The 18426-nt window shown below is 42.4% G+C and overlaps 1 protein-coding gene across 6 annotated transcripts in view; it reads left to right on the forward strand.

Moving 5' to 3' along the window:
• mef2aa (myocyte enhancer factor 2aa) overlaps positions 1-18426 on the forward strand; it is a 95694-nt gene that overhangs the window by 19269 nt on the left and 57999 nt on the right. Inside the window, exon 3 of one of the 6 annotated variants that reach the window (XM_082957230.1) lies at positions 15399-15541. The exons of the other annotated variants lie outside the window; for them this stretch is intronic. The gene's annotated coding sequence lies outside the window, so the exon portion shown is untranslated. The remainder of the gene's footprint in view (positions 1-15398; positions 15542-18426) is intronic. 6 annotated transcript variants of the gene reach the window in all.

Raw genomic sequence — 18426 nt, forward strand, 5'->3', positions numbered from 1 at the left:
AGCATAACCGGCATTGCTATCATCCTCTTTTACCACTTCTCCAAATCTTTCCCAAACATTACATTTCACGCCCTCCATTCTTTTTATTTTAAACTCCATTTAGCAGCTTTTCTCTTTTTGAATTAAACGCCGACGCTGTCCTTTTTGCCTCCATGTGTCACGTTCGTTGTAGGAAGGAGACAAAGGCGCAGCGTGCGTATCGTTCCACGTCTTTATTAATTTGTGAAACTAAGCAAGACAGACAATAAACAAAACAACAAACCGTGACGACAGAGGTGCAACATGCACTAACTCAAAATAATCACCCACAAACACAGGTGGGGAAAACAACTACTTAAATATGATCCCCAATTAGAGACAACGATGACCAGCTGCCTCTAATTGGGGATCATCCAAAAACCCAACATAGAAAAACAGAAACTAGAACCAAACAACATAGAAAGAAAGAAACTAGATAACCCCCCCCCCCCCCCCCCCAGTCACGCCCTGACCTACTCTACCATAGAAATAAGAGGTCTCTATGGTCAGGACGTGACACCATGGATAGACATGAACTTTTTCTGTCCCTTCCCAAAAGCATTTTGCGATTGGCTTGTAGGCTATTTGGCGTGTGTACAGTTAGGCCCTAAAGCTTAGGCTTACGCACTAATGCCAGATAGCCTAAAATAATGAAAGAAAAACTTAAATGTTGCCTATCGATTATAAATTGCACAAGAAGGTTACTACTACTACATTTATGGATTTTTTTAGGTATTGTTTTCGATTTATTTAACCTGCCCGCCACCCACCTGCCATTCATCCACACAATATTTCATTACCCTTAACCCGCACTCCCTGCGGATATAATCGTGGGTACTGCGGGTTATGAGTCAAACTGCGCTTGCAAACTGCGAGTCAAATCACTTGCCCACAAACACATAATATGCGCACACATGCATACTTACGCCACACACACACTCTTTTTTATCTTTATCTTTAACTCTGCATTGTTGGAAATGGACCCGTAAGTAAGCATTTCACTGTTAGTCTACACCTGTTGTTTACAAAGCACGTGACAAATAGAATTTGATTTGAATACCTACAGTATCATAGATCAAAATTGTTGTATACATTTTCTCTTGAAGTACATCACTTTGCTGAGTTGCACTTTGACTGAATTTCAATGAGACTTTGAAAAAGCATATACACTATCAAAGGAATACATTATAATCTAATTTGCCAGATCAAAAGATTTGTTGTGATCGCTAATATGCTCCCCTGTATCACATTTAAGACGCAACCGCTTAATCTTAACATAAAACGTCTGGAGTCCCCATGGCGACCTGATTTTTCTTGCTGGGTTTATGTATTTTGAGAATACTATATATTTACAGTATGCATAGACAAGCAGCTTATAAAGCCTAAAACATTTCCCTCAATCTGAATAGTATCCTGTCTTGCACTTTAAGCTCCAGGCATGTTATACAGGCAATACAAAAGCAAGGCTACTCTGTGTGTGAACATTTTGTTTCTAATCACTGTCATTGATAAACATAGTGTATGCTGCTTCTGTTGAGAAGGCCATCTGATAATGAGTTCCACAGCTGCACCACTGAGAGCATCTTGACTGGCTGCATCACCGCTTGGTATGACAACTGCTTGGCATCCGACCGCAAGGCGCTACAGAGGGTAGTGCGTAAGGCCCAGTGCATCACTGGGGCCAAGCTCCCTGCCATTTAGGACCTCTATACCAGGTGTTGTCAGAGGAAGGCCCTACAAATTGTCAAAGCCTCCAGCCACCCAAGTCATAAACTGTTCTCTCTGCTACTGCACGGCAAGCGGTACCGATGCACAAAGTCTGGAACCAACAGGACCCTGAACAGCTTCTACCCCAAGCCATAAGACTACTAAATAATTAGTTAAATAGTTAACCAAATAGATATCCGGACTGCGTAGACCCTTTTTGCACAAACTTTTTTGACTCATCACATATGCTGATGCTACTGTTTAGTATCTATCCTGTTGCCTAGTCACTTTATTCCTAGTTATATGTACATATCTACCTCAATTACATTGTACCCCTGCACATCGACTCGGTACTGGTACCCTGTCTATATAGCCATGTTATCATTACTCATTGTGTATTTATTATTACTTGTATTATTATTATATTTATATTATTTCTATATTGTCTGTCTTTCTGCATTGTTGGGAAGGGCCAGTAAGTAAGCATTTCCCTGTTAGTCTACACCTGTGGTTTACGAAAGTATGTGACAAATAGAAATGTGATGTTAGAAGATCACCAGGATCATACGGTGGAATCTATGGGCTATTCTTATAGGCACTAGCCATGGTCACTGGGTTGTGTAAGATATCCCAAAGCATTTGGTAGAAAACTATGGTATTTGCTCAGACAAAAATAATATACAACAATATAGAATTGAATCCCACCAGGGGTCTTCTGAATAATAAACAGATTTGCAGGTGTTTGGGTTATGTTTGGGGATCTGGAAGTCATAGTCCCTAGTGTGACCCCGTGCAGTCAGTAAGTACAGTAGCTGGTGGTGGGAACAGTCAGGCCTCCTGCAGCTGGAGCGATTCAGGCAATGTGGGCTGGAGGAAGAGCCTGGGGCCTGACTGTATCCTTGTTTTTCTCCCTGTCTGTGAAGCCCTCTGAACCTGGACAGCTGGAGGGATGTTGTAATTCCCATTATCCTGCAGCACACAACATGTCTATTACCAGTGAAGGGAAGTGACTTAATACACTCTTCTGGTCTGAAAGTGGGTCGGGTCCACCTAAGGACTCAGACTAGAGTTCAAGTCCCACCATCTCTCTGCTGTGAGGGCAGTGTTTGAGCAGGATGTCTTTACTCACCTTTGCTTTGACACTGTGAAATTATCTAAGCTAGGGTTGGGCGGTATACTGTATGCACCGTATACCGGGGTATTTGGAAATACCCACGGGATGGTTTTCATATACCGTCAATATCGTTGAAACTATTTATTTGAAGTATTTGTAGCTACTTGTTAAGTACTCAGAACAAAAATATAAACGCAACATGCAACAATTTTAAAGATTTTACTGAGTTACAGTTCATATAAGGAAATCAGTCAATTGAAATAAATTCATTAGGTCCTAATCTATGGATTTCACATGACTGGGAATACAGACATGCATCTGTTGGTCACAGATGCCTTAAAAAAACACAGTCAGTATCTGGTGTGACCACCATTTGCCTCATGCAGTGCAACACGCTCCTTCGCATGGAGTTGATCAGGCTAATCATTGTGACCTGTGGAATGTTGTCCCACTCCTTTTCGATGGCTGTGCGAAGTTGCTGGATATTGGCGAGAACTGGAACACGCTGTCGTACACATCGATCCAGAGCTTCCCAAACATGCTCAATGGGTGACATGGCTGGTGAGTATGCAGGCCATGGAAGAACTGGGACATTTTCAGCTTCCAGGAATTGTGTACAGATCCTTGCGACATGGGGCCGTGCATTATCATGCTGAAACACGAGGTGATGGCGGTGGATGAATGGCACCACAATGGGTCTCAGGATCTCATCACAGTATCTCTGTGCATTCCATAGCTCATGCCTTTACCATAAACCCACCGCCACCATGGGGCAATCTGTTCACAACATTGACATCAGCAAACTGCTCGTCCACACGACGCCATACATGCTGTCTGCCATCTGCCTGGTACATTTGAAACCGGGATTCATCACTGAAAAGCACACTTATCTAGTATGCCAGTGGCCATCGAAGATGAGCATTTGCCACTGAAGTCAGTTACGACGCCAAATTGCAGTCAGGTCAAGACCCTGGTGAGGACAACGAGCACGCAGATGAGCTTCCCTGTGACCGTTTCTGGCAGTTTGCACCGAAATTCTCAGATGATCCCGCAGGTGAAGAAGCCAGATGTGGAGGTCCTGGGCTGGCATGGTTGCACGTGGTCTGCAGTTGTGAGGTCGGGACATACTGCCAAATTATCTAAAACGACGTTGGAGGCGGCTTATGGTAGAGAAATTCAAATTAAATTCTCTGGCAACAGCTTTGGTGGACATTCCAGCAGTCAGTATGGATATTGCACACTCCTTCATAACTTGAGACATCTGTGGCATTGTGTCGTGAAACAACACAATGCACATTTTAGAGTGGTCTTTTATTGTCCCAAGCACAAGGTGCACCTGTGTAAAGATCATGCTGTTTAATCAGCTTTTTGATATTTCACATCTGTCAGGTGGATGAATTTTCTTGGTAAAGGAGAAATGCTCACTAACAGGGATGTAAACACGTGTGCACAACATTTGAGAGAAATAAGCTTTTTGTGCATATGGAACATTTCTGGGATCTTTTTTTTCAGCTCATGAAACATGGGACCAACACTTTACATGTTGTGTTTTTATTCTTCAGTATAAATACCAGCAGTCAACTTGTGCAATAAGATAAAGCAGATCGCATTCTTTGTTTCGCTTGTCACATTATATTTAATTAAGAAGTCTACCGTAGTTCCCCTGAACATCAGCCAGTCACATGTTTGTTGTAAAGAGCACAACAGGAGAAAGCGGGACCTGATATGTCCATAGTGTTCTATTGGTGAGTCTCTCTCTGTTGTACGGATGACATGAGGTCATGAAGTTACATGGGTATGCTATCCGAGCACACCAAAACAGTTGTGATGAGGGCACGACTAAACCTATTCCCCCTCAGGAGATTGAAAAGATTTGGCATGGGTCCTCAGATCCTCAAAAGCTTTTACAGTTGCACCATCGAGAGCATCCTGCTGGGTTGCATCACTGCCTGATTGTGACAGTGGAGCCCAGCTTGCACTGCAGGGTCCAGAAATGGCATCGGTGAAGCTGGAAGACTGCACTCAAACACTGGAGCTGAATGTCAACATTAAAGATGAAGAAGAGGAGGAGAAGATTGGGAAATCTGTTAATTGACCGCAAGGTACTACAGGGGGTACTGCGTACGGCCCAGTACATCACCGAAGCTGGATTTGTCTTTACAATTACTTTGTTGGTTTGTGCTTGTTAGCATTCAGGTAAAAGTTTCCTTCCTTTTGTGCAATTTTTTTAAGCATTCTGGTAAATAGATGCCCAATGCGCTTTTTTAAAAGTTTTTAATGCCCCCTTGTGTGCTATGCCAGTAATACTGTGAATCCTGGGAAGGACAGTATGACGGTACGAAAAACTGGATACCACCCAAGCCTAATCTAAGCAGTAGGTACAGCCAATATTTCTCCCCATCAATTTCCCCTACGATGTTCCTACGCTAGTGTAAGGAAAGAGACTTGACCCCTGCCTTATTAGGAGAAGTGGAAGCTGGGACGGGGACGTATCACTTTTACTGGGCTGGGCATGACATCATCCCTCTGCCTTTACAGCCCTGGCAGCATCCAACCAGGGAAAACATTACACCACTCCTGTATGAAAACATGTAGTCGCACAATCTCACTGGGAGCAGTAATACAGTACAGGTTATAGCCTGGAATGTAAAACCAAAGTTTTATATTAAGGCACTCATTTTCTTTCTTCATCCCAAAAATATATATTTAATTCCTGTCCTGGCTGCAGTAGTTGTACCCTAATTTCAGTCTCCAGAGCCTGGCTCTCTTAAGCCTCTGTGTGAGAGTTTGTTGAGTCTGCCAGCTGTCTCTGCCCTCCCTCTCTCCTTCTCTCTCCCAGTCCAGTCTGTCTCTGCCTGGGACCAGACTGTGTGCCATGTGTGGCGCATGTGCGCTGCTGATCCAGGTGAAATAGTAGACTGACTGATCCCACTGGTGTATCAGCTGTTCTCTGGATGTACTCGGCCAGTGTCACACACTCTGCTCCCCAGCTTGTTCCTAGTTCCCTCCCTCCCCTCGGCCCCCCTGTCACTGACCAAGCTGCCAACAGTGTTCAGACCATGCATGGGGGTAGAGGCATCCGTCACCAGCAACTGGGACTCAGTCAGGGCCACAGGCTATCACAAAACAGTCGGGTTGGAAAGATTCCTGGAGAGGCAGGCAGCAGGGCCAGTGGGTTTCTCTGTGTGTGTGTGTGTGTGTGTGTGTAGCACACTATGTATGTATGGATGGGAGGATATGTTTGTATAATGATCTGTCAAACAACTTCATTTTGTGTTTGATCCATCTGTCCTATTGACTTTGAAAAGAATGGGTTTCATTTAGTATAATATCGACTCAGAGGACATTTAGGAAATTCCAAAAGGCAGAGCTGTGCTTAAATCCCAAAGTACAAAACAAAACATGCAAATTGTGGTAAAGATAGATTGTATCAGCTTTACATTCTCACCCATACATAATTCCTTGTTGTTCTCTAGCACTGCTTCTTTATGGAGTTACTGAAACATTATGCAAACTAAGCCAATTCTTTCTGGAATGCCTGGAAATATTCATAATATCGTTTATTTGATGTTGAGCCCGTGGCATAAAAAATACATTCCTGGATAATTTACAATACATTATTCTTGATCTTGGGACATATTTGCTCGAGGAAAGTTCTTATGTTTGGTTCAGATGTGGTGTTCTGAGCAACAAACAAAAAGTATTGATAGAGTAGATACTTTAGAATGACACATTTTCTGTTCTTTTTGTCCTGTACAAGCATAACGTTTCCAAGGATATGCCCCCATTCAAACGCTGGTTGCATAAGCGCCAGTCATCCACCAGGCAGACAACGTTTATATAAGAGCACATCTATATTTCAAAGTTAAAGTTGTTACTCAGCTTTGGCTTGGTATTGAAGTAAAGCAGTTTTGCATCCACTGGGCATTCTCTCTGGTGCCTATATGATGTGGTTGTTTAATGTTATCGCTACCGTACATCTTTCCTCTTTTCCCTGTCGTTCTTGACAAGCACTCATTTACAATAAACGGAAGAGTTTTATCAGCCCAAAAAACACTAAACAAGAAATTGAAACCAGTGAACAGAAAAATGAATTGTCGAAAATCAGGGCTTATGTTGCAATGGAAATAAGTGGTTTCACCTTGCCAAAGTGACATGGATTTATTGGCTGTATATTGATTACAATTCTGTTATTTAGCATTATATAATCTTCCAACCGCTGTACCCTTTCCTTATGGGATTAGTGTTATATGTTGTGATTTCCACGATCATCTATGTAGGTATGTGTTGAGTCATCCATTTTCTTTGTTAAAAAATCAAATCAATGTTGAACCTTTCACAGTTTTCATGAGTCATAATGGTCCATGCTGCTTGGGTTGCATAAACCTTTTATGTAATGGAACACTGAGAAACAGAGGGATGGAGAGCAAGAGAAAAATGGAAAGAGAAAATCTAATATTTATTCTAAGCCATTTTTTGAAGAACAAAAAAATCCATTAAAAGAAGCACCAGTGCTCTGTTGGACAAGACAGGAATGAACACACTAACAACCAACATAAACGGTGTGTACATGATGTGTAACACAACATGGTAAACTCCGAGTAGTTTCATTTGTTTATATAGTTAAATCTGCCTGCTGTTGATCAAACAACATATTTGAAGAAGAATGACATATCTAAACTGTATCAGAATGTTTCATCTGGATATTCAGTACATTTAGTGGGGATGAGAGCTGGTAAATGTAGTGCTGCCGAGACACATTAATGCAATGCGTCCCTAATATCCTTACACAGCATATTCCCCCAGGAAGAAGATCTTGATTCATCTGTGCTGTTTACCATTTTGGATTTGCGGTCTGTGGAACATCAAAAGGCTGCCATGCCGCTTAACACAGTTTGTAGGGTGCCTTGGGGGCTGAGGGTAGGGGGGTGTCACACCCCTCTGTGTTGGTGTGATTATCCCTCCCTGGTGAGAAGTCCCTGAGATGATGGACAACCATGCAAATGGACACATACCACCAAATCACACAGTCAACAGGTCCACAGTCCAACAAGGCTGACATGCTAACATTTAGGATGCAGGAATTTGGGTGTGGGTGCATGTATGTTTACAGGAGACTCTGAAATTGGGCTTTTCCTGATATCCCTGAAAAATGTAGATTATGAAGGATGAAGAAAGTGTACAGAAATGTTAGGAAAACTTTCAGGAATGTTCAGCTTGTGCATTTCTTTTAGACCTGTGTCATCTGTGAGTCTATCAGATTGATTTAGAAAAGGAGAACTTGGGTGCGCTGTGACACTTGAAGTGCTCATCCATAGAGAATGTCAGATTCTGATGCTGATTCGTGTCAGGAAATTCACTGGTAAAATTGACATACTGTCATAAGGGATGTTGGTGATTAAATGTTTTTGGAGAGAGGTTTTGGCTCAGAGACAGTGATGTTGAGTGACTGTGTTTGGCCGTTACTCCTAATTTGATGTGAGTGCTTAGACACTTAGTCAGTTTCATTTTGGCAGTAGAATATGACATTTTGGTTGATTAGAAGTGATTTGTGACTGTCACATAACACGGTAATACGTTTTGGGATTCATCCAAAAAACAGCAAGATGCTCAAATTAAAATAGTTGCATATCATTTGCATTTAGCTTGTGGGTTGTTCACCATTGCAAATCGGAGCAGGTTTCTTTTTTTTCAGATCTGAATAACCGGCAGTATAATTCCTCAACCAGACCTTTTTAATGAAGAAAAAATCATTACTCAAAGCTTGCATCCTTTTCATGCTAAAGCGCTGTACTACAATTAGCATCAGGAGACGAACCTTGAGAAGGAGAGTGGCCTCTGTACATGAAATGGATACACCAGTTAGGATAGGGTCATCTCTTTATCCTTGAGAAACTGAGAATCCATTCATCGGCTCGACTCGAAAACCTGACGGACGCAAATGGATCATTGGGAATAGAGGCGCCCCAGCAGTAATTATGTTACAACGCTGCGTCTACCGCACACGGCAAGAAAGCTGGGGCTGGGGATGGGGGTGGGGGAAACTCTTCCATCTCAAGGTTTTATTCCTGTTTCCTCTCTATTCCCTTTTAAGTTCACACACAAACACACGTGCGCTCACATACTCACAGTCATACACCAGCTCCAGCACAACAACATCTGTTTGGACTATGACGTTTATCAAGCTCTGTTGTCTGAACTTCAATGCAGTGTTCCACGCCTGTAGAAGATACATGAGCAGTCAGTGTAACTGACTGTCTGCTAGGCCAGTTAGGGTGTACATGTTGGCAGTGATTACAGTACACTGTGTCTCCTGCTTGTTGCAGGTGACTTACTGGCCTCAGATTCTTCTTACTGTGCCTTCAGGCCAAAGGGAATATGTGTTAATTCCCTCTTAGTGTCATCATACAAGCTTTTAGGATTTAGGATGGTGATAAGTGAGAAAAATATGCCACAGTCAAGTCAATGGCTTTCTGTCATGGACCCCAGGCATTTAGTCAAAGTCACCTTGCATAGTCCTCTCATCCCCTGACATTACTGTGTGACTGAGAGTGAGGGTGTCTGTCTGCTAGCGCTCAGTTTCACTGTCAGCATCTCATGTTGTGTTTTTCTGTCCTTCTGGATATGTAGCCTATTATCCAGACCTTACCATACCTTGAAACTTGCTGATTTCAGCCTGCAATAGGAATACATTCAAAAGTAACAATAATATACCTGTCTTGATTGGCAAGGCTGTAAAGGTGTATGTTCTGTTATTGACCTCTCTCCTAAAGAGATTCGTTTTTTGCAGTCATCTATTTCTCCCAGGTTATTGATGGATGTTATATGATGTGGTGGTCTAAAACTATTTTCACCAAGAGAAGTACCACTTAGTCCGCTGGGGTTTTCCTGATGATGTCATTGTGGAGGTGATAAGTAGCTTAGTCCCTGTCTGCAACTCCATCTTCCCAGCCAGAGTTAGGTGCTAGCAGGATGGATGATTGTTTGAACTTGCATTGATCCAACGTGGGATTACAGCTGGGTCAGTGGAGAGTTGGAGTGAGGTAGCAGTCATCATTGGGAGAGATGAACCACTCACAGCCTGGCCTGCTCTGGTCTGCCTCCTCAACACAACCACTCTGTAGTCTGTGAATACTGCATCATTGTCCCCTACACTTCATACTCTCATACATGTCAATGGGAGAAAAAAAAAGATAAACTTGAGCAAGGTAGGTCAACAACTTCAGTCTTCAACTTTCGGTCCGATTAAGATGCGCGCTAAAATAGTTATACAAGTGATGAAGCTTTGTCATGTCCCAGTAGCCGTAAACTCAATTAACCATTATTATTTACTATGCACGCTATGCAGAACATGCTTTGGAATGTTTATGTGAGTCACTGTCTAACCCTTGTTGTACTCTAACTTGAATTGCCAATGTACTTCAGGGCCGGATCCACTCAAATCATATCAATGTACGTCAGGGCCCGATCCACTCAAATCATATCAATGTACGTCAGGGCCCGATCCACTCAAATCATATCAATGTACGTCAGGGCCCGATCCACTCAAATCATATCAATGTACTTCAGGGCCCGATCCACTCAAATCATATCAATGTACTTCAGGGCCGGATCCACTCAAATCATATCAATGTACGTCAGGGCCCGATCCACTCAAATCATATCAATGTACGTCAGGGCCGGATCCACTCAAATCATATCAATGTACGTCAGGGCCCGATCCACTCAAATCATATCAATGTACGTCTGTGCTGGATCCACTCAAATCATATCAATGTACGTCAGGGCCGGATCCACTCAAATCATATCAATGTACGTCAGGGCTGGATCCACTCAAATCATATCAATGTACGTCAGGGCTCGATCCACTCAAATCATATCAATGTACGTCAGGGCCGGATCCACTCAAATCATATCAATGTACGTCAGGGCCGGATCCACTCAAATCATATCAATGTACGTCAGGGCCCGATCCACTCAAATCATATCAATGTACGTCAGGGCTCGATCCACTCAAATCAAGGTGTATGTCACGTGTGCTCCCTCTCCGGCCTCTAGGTCACCCGGCTCCTCGTTAAGGCGCACACCTGTCACCATTGTTACACGCTTCTGCACGTCGTCAGACTCACCTGGACTCCATCACTTCCTTTATTACGTGCCCTATATATGTCACTCCTTTTGGTTCCTTCCCCAGGCGTCATTGTTTCTGTTTCATGTCTGTGCGTTGTTTGAGGTTCTTGTTTTGTATTATGTTTATTTTATTAAAACACTCCTTGAACTTGCTTCCTGACTCTCAGCGCACATCGTTACAGCATACTTGAGTATAACTACTGTATTATGTGAAATAAAGGAGGAAGACACTTTCTGTTGTAATCTCAATATCATAAAAAAAACTAATTTAACATCCCTTCTATCAATAACATAAAGCACTTACTCAATGTAAAATGTTCATTATGAGATTTTTCACTTGGCTTGTAGTGGTTCAAAGTACCCCAGCTATTTCTAAGGGTGTGGTTTATCATGGTGCTAATATAGTAATCGTCTTAACTTCTCATAAATGTTTTTGAAGTCATTGTCTAGGAAGATAATGTCACCCCAAGCAATGATCTACAAAGAAAGTTAACAAGCTGTAGAAAGTCCAATATGCACACACATTTAAAGGGGTTTCTTTAGCTCACTAGGCAAGCAGCTCTCTCTCTTTCTCAAGGCTTCTTTCTCACTCATTTCTGTTCACACACCCCTTTGGTAGATCTTATTAATTATATCTCATTAGTTGCCTTGGAAACAGAGGTGAGGGAATGTACAGAGTGAGAGTGAGAGAGAAAGAGAGAGACTGAGGGGTAGGAGGGAGAGGTGGAGGGAGAGAGGGAGAAAGAGAGGAATGGAGAAAGAGAGAGATGGAAAGCGGGAGAGAGGAATGGAGGAAGTGGTTGTTGCAGGATCAGCCGTGTGTCAGATTAGCATCAGGAGACATTAACACTAGTGATGCTGCTTCTGGGGCCACAATCCTACCTCTCCCTGCTGGAGTGGGAGATAAGGGTGCTCTCACAAAGGGAAGTGTAGGAGCGGGAGAGAGAGAGGCTGGCTCTCCTCCACTCCCCCCCAGGCCAACAGCCCCATTTCCAGGTACAGCAGAGCCTGATGATAGGAAGAACAAAGAGTTGGGGTGTTCATTTCTTAATGCACTTATGTCAGGGTCTCATTGAAACGAAGCAGCAGAACCATGAGGGTTTACTTTGCTCCATGTCCCCACACCGCTTAAAGCCTAACAAACTGGAACTGAGCCATTTCCTTCCACTTTCAAGTTTTGGGATTATATTGCTACCATTTTGCGCTGCTGTTTTCTTGTTAAGTATGAACTCTGTTTAATCAGTATTTTACTGCTCATTAGTTTAGTGTGTGATGGCGTAGTTATTCATCATTATGTAACTCAGGAAATGTTTCAAGTCATTATCCGTCCTGACCAAAACAAGGAAAGGCCTGACATCTAACTGAATAGAAAGTGGTGGAGTGCTTGGTGTGGCAGCATGTGCCTGTCCAGCCTGTCTAATGGCCCTGTACTGTAAACATAATAAACACACAGAGAGAATGAACAGGAGGTGGAGTCCTGTTGTTGTTTAGTCTCAGATTTACAGTCAGGAAGGCAACACGTGGAGGAGATCAGAGAGTAAGGGTGTCCCCAAGGCACACTCCCTCCCTTTTTTCTATCCCTCCCCTGCAGTGGGCATTTAGAAGTGGTCCTGAAAAACAGGAAGTGGAGAGGCAGGAAGTTGAGTCTTGTCTGCCCACTCCGTGGCCTGGCCCTGTGGTAGGATAGTCAAACTGAGCTCTTCACACACAGGAAGCACAACTGTCATGGCTATGCTCAGGACTTTGGCTCCTGTCCATGACAGTCAGAGTAATAAGGGAAATGGGTTAGGCTTTCCTCACATTAAACACTCACTTAGACAGTACAGTACACACATTTGAATGTATAGAGTCTTTGAAGCAAGTAAGAGCTGAACATTCAAAGCATTCAATGTTTTTCTTGGCTTTAAGATATATCATTCTAACCACATCATGCTCTGAATGTAGTATGGCCAATAACAGGGTCAATAATAGATGATCTGGTCTCATCCTTTAAATGAAATGAACCATATAGGATGTCGTCTTTTGTGTTGGACAGCAGTGTAAGATGTAATATGAGGTTAAGTAATACTAGGCCTACAGCTCTGTGACTACGTGCAGAGCTTATTCAGGCTTACTGACTGAGAGGGAGTGAGGGAGTGAGGCGGATGTGCTGTGTTCAGTAATTACATGGGAGTGGAGCATGTTTTATTGAGTGTGAAAGGGCCGACCCCGTCACCAACCCTCCCCATCTCCCAGAGGCCTGTCTCACGGGAGGGAGGAAGGGACAGAGAGCGGCTGCTACTGGGCCTGTCTCCGTGGCCAGACATCACTCTTTATTAGATTCATTCCAAGAATCAAAGAGGACTTTTTAAGCTAAACAACAATGCTCAAAACGTCCCACTGTATTTACACTCTTGGTTCGTATGGTTGTAAATGAGGCTTGGTTTCGTCTACACATTCTGTGTGTCATGTAGCTGGTATTGATTTTGATGTCAGCCTGATGTAGTCTCTCCTATAGAGACATATTCACTGTGCATTGATCTCTATGGTGCAAATGTTTGGTAAGCACCTTTAAGAAGTGCTGGACTGGTTTAAATGAAAGACTAAGTGGTGCAGGTGTACATTATCAAGGTCTTCTAAAGAGTACATGGTGAGATGTATACATTTTCATTCTTACAAGCAAGGTGAAATGGACAGAATAATCCTATCAAGCGTGATTAACATAGAGTAAAGCTTTAAATGCATAGTTCAGCTAACTTCATCTTTAAAACACCATAGTTGTATGGACCTGGAGAGTCAGTGGCAGTTTAATCATCATTTCATAGAAACTCTTATCCAGAGCAATTAGGGTTAAGTGCCTTACTCAAGGGCCCATTTGACAGATTTTTCATCTAGTCGACTTGGGGATTCGAACCAGTGACAATTCAGTTCACGGCCCAACCCTCTGAACCACTAGGCTACCTGCCGGCCAATTGACTTCAGTTATGTTACTTAGCTGCAGTTTAGCATTGGCATCATTGAGCGCTAAACAATGGGAGTGGTATGACTCATGGTAGCATGCTCTAGTTAGCGAGCCTTGTGGAGGGTTACGTTCATCCACCTGTACAGAGGCGTGCCGTGCCGAGGCTGTGAGTGGTGACACACTGCAGTGCTGGCCCGTCTCCACGTGCTGCAGTAATCCACCAGGATTTAGTGTAACTCTGCATCCCCTCTGCTGCCCCGGCCCTGCCCTGCTCTGCTCTGTCACCCAACGAGATTAGGACACAACTCACAGCCAGGATTACAACTCTGCTCTCTACCTACAGTACATACAGTGGAAGTCGTAAGTTTCCATTCAGCTTAGCCAAATACATTTAAACTCAGTTTTTCACAATTCCTGACATTTAATCCTAGTAAAAATTCCCTGTCTTAGGTCAGTTAAGATCACCACTTTATTTAAAAAATGTGAAATGTCAGAATAATAGTAGAGAGAATTATTTATTTCAGCTTTTATTTATTTCATCACATTCCCAGTGGGTCAGAAGTTTACATACACTCAATTAGTACTTGGTAGCATTGCCTTTAAATTGTTGAACTTGGGTCAAACGTTATCGGGTAGCCTTCCACAAGCTTCCCACAATAAATTGGGTGAATTTTGGCCCACTCCTCCTGACAGAGCTGGTGTAATTGAGTCAGGTTTGTAGGCCTCCTTGCTCGCACACGCTTTTTCAGTTCTGCCCACAAATTTTCTACAGGATTGAGGTCAGTGCTTTGTGATGGCCACTCCAATACCTTGACTTTGTTGTCCTTAAGCTATTTTGCCACAACTTTGGAAGTATGCTTGGGGTCATTGTCCATTTGGAAGACCCATTTGCGACCAAGCTTTAACTTCCTGACTGATGTCGTGAGATGTTGCTTCAATATATCCACATCTTTTTCCTGCCTCATGATGCCATCTATTTTGTGAAGTGCACCAGTCCCTCCTGCAGCAAAGCACCCCCACACCATGATGCTGCCACCCCCGTGCTTCACGGTTGGGATGGTGTTCTTCGGCTTGCAAGCCTCCCCTTTCTCCTCCAAACATAACAATGGTCACTATGGCCAAACAGTTCTATTTTTGTTTCATCAGACCAGAGGACATTTCTCCAAAAAGTACAATCTTTGTCCCCATGTGCAGTTGCAAACCGTAGTCTGGTTTTTTTATGGCGGTTTTGGAGCAGTGGCTTCTTCCTTGCTGAGTGGCCTTTCAGGTTATGTCAATATAGGACTCGTTTTACTGTGGATATAGATGCTTTTGTACCTGTTTCCTCCAGCATCTTCACAAGGTCCTTTGCTGTTGTTCTGGGATTGATTTGCACTTTTCACACCAAAGTACGTTCATCTCTAGGAGCCAGAACGCGTCTCCTTCCTGAGCGTTATGACGGCTGCGTGGTCCCATGGTGTTTATACTTGCGTACTATTGTTTCTACAGATGAACGTGGTACCTTCAGGCATTCGGAAATTGCTCCCAAGGATGAACCAGACTTGTGGAGGTCTACAATTTTTTTTCTGAGGTCTTGGCTGATTTCTTTCGATTTTCCCATGATGTCAAGCAAAGAGGCACTGAGTTTGAAGGTAGGCCTTGAAATACATCCACAGGTACACCTCCAATTGACTGAAATGAAGTCAATTAGCCTATCAGAAGCTTCTAAAGCCATGACATAATTTTCTGGAATTTTCCAAGCTGTTTAAAGGCACAGTCAACTTAGTGTATGTAAACTTCTGACCCACTGGAATTGTGATACAGTGAATTATAAGTGAAATAATCTGTCTGGAAAAATTACTTGTGTCATGCACAAAGTAGATGTCCTAACCGACTTGCCAAAACTATAGTTTGTTTACAAGAAATTTGTGGAGTGGTTGAAAAATGAGTTTTAATGACTCCAACCTAAGTGTATGTAAACTTCTGACTTCACCTGTAACTCTTACACCTGTGAACAAGTTGACTTCACATTCATCAAGCAGTTAACCCACAAGCATTTATTTTAGTTCAGTTATGGATTACTTTTTACTTAGACTTTTTTTTATGTTTAGGCAGCTATGTGAAAAGGTTTAGTAATCGACACATGCTACAGATGTACTGATACATAATGCATCAGTGAAGAAGAAAATAAAAACAGTACAGGTGTTGATTGTCTGTCTCCCATCTGGTGTCTCTTTTGAGAACTGTGCTTTAACATTCACCAGTTGTTATGCATTGATTTATAACACCTTTTATTATGCTAAAACTGATCTGAATTTTTGTAATGGCAAACAAACTTTTACTGTGTTAAATATTATTCCTCCCCAGCAACAATGATCGAAGTACACCCTGTATATAGCCTGTATATAGCCTCATTATAGTTATTTTATTGTGTTTAGAGAAATATATAATAATTGATTTAGTAAATATTTTCTTAACTCTCATTTTTCTTAAAACTGCATTTTTGGATAAGGGCTTATAAGTAAGCATTTCACGATAAGGTCTACCCGTTGTATTCGGCACATGTGACAAATTGTAACGGGTGTCGTAATGATCAGACCAAAACGCAGCGGGAACGTGTATACTCATCTTCTTTTTAATGTGAAGAAGAAAAAACAAACAAAATCACGTATACAAAAACAAAACGACTCTAACAGTCCTATCAGGTGCTCAGACACTAAACAGGAGACAACTACCCACAAATACCATAGAACAAACACCCCTCTTAAATAAGACCTTCAATTAGAAGCAACGAGGAGCAGCTGCTTCCAATTGAAGGTCAACCCCATTAACTAAACATAGACATAGAACGACTAGAACTAACATAGAAATAAACTAACAAGAACATAGCCCAAAAACCCCGGAACACTCTAAACAAACACCCCTCTTACAAAATAACATAACCCAACAAACACCAAACCACATAAAACAAACACCCCCTGCCACATCCTGACCAAACTACAATAACAAATAACCCCTTTACTGGTCAGAACGTGACACAAATAAAATGTGATTTTTTATTTGATTTACAGATAGAATAAGGAAATCTATTTCTGTGTTTTCTTCAGATAGTAGCTGTACCAAGCAGAGTGCAGTAGCAAACCTGGTGTCTGAGGGACCTCAGCTTGTCATCTCATATTTACGTAACAGAAATGTCATGACACAAGGCATTATGCCACAAGAACCTGCACTAGAGTAGACTGCTATGACAGATCCTCTCACAGTTCAGAGACGAGGTGGAATGTGTGTGTTTCACTGTATTCAAATGTAGATCTACGATTGTACAGTAGTGTCAAGAGAAGCAAGTCAACTGCTCTTCAAAGCGAGAGAGACGGACAGAAATACACACTCATACAGACACACCAGTAGAAAAAGTGTCAGTAGGAGTATTTGGAAACAGTGAATGAAAAAGAACACTGTCGTTCTCACTGACTTGTTGTGATGTGGTTTAGGGAAATTCTTCATGGGGCTTTGCGTAGTTAGTTTCCTTACTGTGGACAGCCGTGCGTGGGTTGGGGATTGTTGGCTAGGTGATCTCATGTTGAGTTTGCCTAACAGTGGTTAGATTCAGACAGCCAGACACTATAATGCCAGTGTCTCAAAGCCTAAAATTACTGTGTGCCGCTGGAACTGGCCATTTCTGGTCCCATGATGTTAGTCAGCTCTCACTGCTTTTTGGTCTATGGTAACCACACAATAGTCTATAGTGCTAACTGTATCTCTGCTGGACCGAGGCTGTATACTACAATGTTAGCCTTGCCCAGAGGTTCTGTTCTAAGGGAAATATAAGCATTTTTCCATTTGCTTGTAAATTATGTCCATGTGTCAATGATGAATGCTCATTCAGGGAGAGATCTATCTCTCATTGAGCAGAGATCAAAGTTCACCGGGCCTGCTGGAGTCTGAACCAGTGACCAGGTTGGCAGGTTACAGAGTACCTCACGTGGGAACTACCTCATCCACCTCAGAGGATTTAAACTTGACTGGGTGTACTCTTAATCATCTGAAGAGCAAAGCTGGCAGCGGCCTGGATCAGATGAGGAATTTAAAAAAATATGTTTTATTTATTTAACCTTTATTTAACTAGGCAAGTCAGTTAAGAACACATTCTTATTTACAACGACTGCCTACCAAAAGGCAAAAGGCCTCCTGCGGGGACAGGGGCTGGGATTAAAAATAAATAAAATAAAAATATAGGACAAAACACATCACGACAAGAGAGACAACACAACACTACATAAATAGATACCTAAGACAACAACATAGCATGGCAGCAACACATGACAACACATGGTACAAACATGATTGGGCACAGACAACAGTACAAAGGGCAAGAAGGTAGAGACAAAAATACATCACGCAAAGCAGCCACAACAGTCAGTAAGAGTTTCCATGATTGAGTTTTTGAATGAAGAGATTGAGATAAAACTGTCCAGTTTGAGTGTTTGTTGCAGCTCGTTCCAGTTGCTAGCTACAGCAAATTGAAAATACGAGTGAC

Source organism: Salmo salar, chromosome 10 (genome assembly GCF_965601325.2).
Source record: "Salmo salar chromosome 10, fSalSal1, whole genome shotgun sequence".
Lineage (NCBI taxonomy): Eukaryota > Metazoa > Chordata > Actinopteri > Salmoniformes > Salmonidae > Salmo > Salmo salar.